This window comes from Colobus angolensis, unplaced genomic scaffold (genome assembly GCF_000951035.1).
Source record: "Colobus angolensis palliatus isolate OR3802 unplaced genomic scaffold, Cang.pa_1.0 Scaffold51, whole genome shotgun sequence".
In the NCBI taxonomy this organism is placed as follows: Eukaryota; Metazoa; Chordata; class Mammalia; order Primates; family Cercopithecidae; genus Colobus; species Colobus angolensis.
In genome coordinates, this window is record NW_012118599.1 from 13,865,480 (window position 1) to 13,870,282 (window position 4,803).

At 48.3% G+C, this 4,803-nt stretch overlaps 1 protein-coding gene across 5 annotated transcripts in view; it reads right to left on the bottom strand.

Moving 5' to 3' along the window:
- Nucleotides 1-4,803, bottom strand: part of PTK7 (protein tyrosine kinase 7 (inactive)) — an 89,225-nt gene that overhangs the window by 26,440 nt on the left and 57,982 nt on the right. The window lies entirely within an intron of this gene.

A 4,803-nucleotide genomic window follows, 5' to 3' on the forward strand; every position in this document is an offset into this window, starting at 1 on the left:
GACAGAGCCAGACTCCGTCTCAAAAAAAAAAAGACAGGTTCTCACTCTGTCACCCAGGCTGGAGTACAGTGACACAGTTATGGCTCACTACAGTCTCAAACTCATAAGCTCAAGTGATTTTCCCACCTCAGCCTCCCAAATAGCTGGGACCACAGGTATGCACCACAATACTTGGCTAATTTTTGTATTTTCTGTAGTGATGAGGTCTTGCTATGTTGCCCAGGCTGGTCTCAAACTCCTGGTCTCAAGCAGTCCTCCCTCCTTGGCCTCCCAAAGTGCTAAGATTATAGGCGTGAGCCACCACGCCCGGCCACCAACATCTTTTGAACATTATCTTAGTTAATTGTCACATTAATTAACTTAGTTAACATTATCTTAGTTATAAATCCCCATGGTAGGCAGGGAACGGTGGCTCACACCTGTAATCCCAGCACTTTGGGAGGCGGAGGCGGGAGGGCTGCTATGAGACACTGCACTCTAGCCTGGGCAACAGAGTGAGACCCCCATCTCTAAAAAAACAAAAAAAAACCCAAGATATGTATTCTAACACCCATTTTACAGCTAAGAAAACAGATACTCAAAGAAGTAATAGTGGCTGGGTACAGTGGCTCACGCCTGTAATCCCAGCACTTTGGGAGGCCAAAGCGGGCAGATCATTTGAGGTCATGAGTTCAAAACCAGACTGGCCAACATAGTGAACTGAGATCACACCACTGCACTCCAGTCTGGGCAAAAGAGTGAGACTCTGTCTCAAATTAAAAAAAAAAAAAAAAAAAGAAGTAGTAATGGTGATGTGCTAATACCCAATAGCGATAGAATTTAAAACTCTCGTCTATGTGACTCCAAAACTCATGTTCTATCTTTTTTTTTTTTTTTTGAGACAGTCTTGCTCTGTCACCCAGGCAGGAATGCAGCGGCACGATCTTGGCTCACTGCAAACTCCGCCTCCTGGGTTCACGCCATTCTCCTGCCTTAGCCTCCCAAGTAGCTGGGACTACAGGAGCCTACCACCACACCCGGCTAATTTTTTGTATTTTTACAGACAGGGTTTCACCGTGTTAGCCAGGATGGTCTCGGTCTCCTGACCTCGCGATCCACCCATCTCGGCTTCCCAAAGTGCTGGGATTACAGGCGTGAGCCACCACGTCCGGCCCTTTGTTCCTATTATTATACCATAAAATGCCAAGGTGCAGTCCTCAGAAATCTGTTCTGTTTTAGTCACATTCACTCATCCAGTCCACAACCTTCAGTACAGTATGAATGGTTGGTTCCCAAAACTACATCCTGATTCCTGTAAATCCAATTGCCTACTGGAATTTCCAACTGGATATCCAACAGGCATCTCAAACTTTACGTGTGCTAAAGGGAGGACCTGACTTCCCCCAAAACCTGCTCACTCATTTTCCCTATCTCAGTCAATAGAACTATCCAGTCAATTAAGAAAGCCAAAAAGCTAGCCTTGTCTTCTCTCTATACCCCACCCCCATCACACTCATTCTACACAAACCCTATCTACTGGGGCTCCTAAATATATCCTGAATTTGACCACCTCACCCCCACTGCTACTGCCTCTGTTCAAGCTCCTTTCAGTATCTCCCCTAGACTATCACAGTCATCTACTAATGGGTCTCTTTGTTTATACTCTCGGTCCTAACATCCTAGTCTCAAAACAGCCAGAGTGATCTTCTGAAAAACCAGTCTTCCACTCAAAACCCTGCAAGGTCTTCCCATCCAATGTGGTGTGGTAGGCTGTTTGCAATGATAGTTATAATTCTCCCATCCCTTTCATCTCTTTGCAATGTGATGTTGACACTTTCCCATCAAGAGGTGGAGTTTATTTATTTCTGTGTGTGTGAGACAGGGTCTCACCTGTTACCCAGGCTGGCGTGCGGTCATGCCATTATGGCTCACTGTGGCCTCAGCCTCCCAGGTTCAAGCAACCCTCTCACCTCAGTCTCCCAAGTGGCTAGGACCACTGGCGTGTACCACCATGCCCAGCTAATTTTTTTTTTTTTTTTTAGTAGAGACAGGGTCTGGCCATGTTGCCCAGGCTGGTCTCAAACTCCTAGGCTCAAGCAATCCTTCCAACTTCACCTCCTAAAGTACTGGGATTGCAGCGTGAACCACTGCACTAGGTCACAGTATATTTTTATAGTCCCTGGAATCTGGGTGACCTGTGACTCCCCTTGTCCCAACAGAACACAGTGGTAGTGTTGCAGCTTCCACTTTTGCCCTCTCGGAACCCAGTCACCAGGTGAGGAAGCCTGGGCTAGCCTACGGGAGATGCCATGTGAGGAGAACTAAGGCACCCTGGTCAATACCCCCGGTCAACTGCCAGACAGGTGAGTGAGGCCACCAGGAACCAGCCAGCTCACCACAAACATGTGTACACCCAGCTGATAGCACACCAGGTGGACGAGCAGGCCCACCTGAACCTGTCCAGAGAATCATAAGCATATCAATGGCTGTTGTTTGTTGTTTCAAGTCACTACGGTTTTGGTTTTGTTTGAGACAGAGTCTTGCTCTGTCGCCCAGGCTGGAGTGCAGTGGTGCAATCTCGGCTCACTGCAACCTCCATCGCCTGGGTTCAAGCGATTCTCCTGCCTCAGTCTCCCAAGTAGCTGGGATTACAGGCATGTGCCACCATGCCTGGCTAATTTTTGTGGGGTTTTTTATTTCTTATTTTATTTTTAGACAGAGTGTCACTCTGTCGCCCAGGCTGGAGCGCAGTGGTGCAATCTCGGCTCACTGCAACCTCCGCCTCCACCACGTCCGGCTAATTTTTGTATTTTTAGTAGAGATGGGGTTTCAGCATGTTGCTCAGGCTGGTCTGAAATTCCTGACCTTGTGATCCACCCGCTCTGGCCTCCCAAAGTGCTGGGAATACAAGGCGTGAGCCACTGCGCTCAACCATTTTTGTATTTTTAGTAGAGACGGGGGTTTCACCATGTTGGCCAGGCTGGTCTCAAACTCCTGACCTCAAGTAACCCACCTGCCTTGGCCTCCCAAAGTGCCACCACAGTTTGAAGTGGTTTGCTATGTAGCAATGGATAACTGATGCCAAAGCCAAAGTCCTTACTAGGTTTTTACAAGACCTAGGTAATCCAGTTTCCACCTCTCAGGCAACTTCAACCCCTCTCACCATCGTTTATTCAACTCAAGCCACACAGGCGACAACTGTTCCTCCAACATACAAGGCCATCTCCATCTCAGGGCCTATCACATGGCTGGCTCCCTTCTTAATTTAAAGACCAGCTCAAATGCACCTTTTACAGAAGTCTTCCCTAAACTCCCTCTGGCCCTGCCCTTTCTCTATCACTTGCCCTATTTTATTTTTCTCTCTTGTTCTGCTGGCACCTAAAATTATATTTGTTCATTTGATAGTTTTTCTTACTGGCTTTGTCACCCCTACTAGAATATGAACTCCACAAGGAGAGGGGCTTCTGCCTGCTTTGTTCACAGTTGCATCCAGTACTGGGAACAGATCTAGCACAAGGAAGGTGCTTGACAAATCTCTATTGACTGACTGCATTCCCAGAGTTCTCCATCCTCTGGGATCTACCCTCTAACACCCAGCACCTGATCTGGCCCTGTTTGCATCACACACTCTCAAATGCCACAGGCCTCCTTCTCAGAGCATAGCAAGGGACACTGGCGTGGCTCAGTCAGTGTCAGCTTCAGTGAGCATCTGTGGAATGACTGATTAAAGCCAGTAGTTCCCAAACTTGAGCACACATGAAGTATCACCCAGAGCACTTGTTAAATACACACCTGCCTGGGTCCCACCCCTAGAGTCTGGGTTGGGAGCTGTGGAGTGGGGCCCCGAATTCTGCATGTTTTTCTTTTTTTTCAAGGCTCCAGCAATGTCCTAGACATTTTTTTGGAGACAGTCTTGCTGTCATCCAGGCTCCAGTACAGTACTGGGATCAGAGCTCACTGGAATCTCCAACTCCCAAGCTTATCCTCCAGCCTCAGCCTCCCAAATAGTTGGGACTATAGGTGTGTACCATCATACCTAGCTAAGTTTTTAAATTTCCGTAGATATAAGAGGTCTCACTATCTTGTCCAGCCTGGTCTCAAACTTCTGGGCTCAAGAGATCTTCCCATCTCAGCCTCCCAAAGCCTGGGATTATAGGTGTGAATCACTGCACCTGGCCTGCGTTTTAAAAAGTATTCCTAAGGAGGCCAGGCGCAGCAGCTCACGCCTGTAATCCCAGCACTTTGGGAGGCCAAGGCAGGTGGATCACTTGAGGTCAGGAGTTTGAGACCAGCCTGGCCAACAGGGTAAAACACTGCCTCTACTAAAAATACAAAAATTAGCTGGGTATGGTGGCACACACTTTTAAACCCAGCTACTTGGGAGGCTGAGGCATGAGAATCGCTTGAACCTGGGAGGCGGAGGTTGCAGTGAGCCAAGATCACGCCACCACACTCCAGCCTGGGGAACAGAGTGAGACTCCCTCTCAAATAAGAAAAGACAAAAAAAGAAAAAAAGTATCCCTAACGAAAGCAGGTGATTCTCAGACCTCAACTGGAGGAAGGCTTGACTGTGCATCTTGCCTTTGCACCTGCACTGTGAGTGTCCTGAGCACCTGTTACACGTGTGCTGTGATTCCCACCCAAATCACTGCCTGAGTGTGGGCGCATGTCTTCTAAGATTTCAGTATCCTAATGGGAACACTAGCATCACAACTTCACATTTACAAAGCCACTTTCCTGGCCGGGCGCGGTGGCTCAAGCCTGTAATCCCAGCACTTTGGGAGGCCGAGACGGGCGGATCATGAGGTCAGGAGATCGAGACCA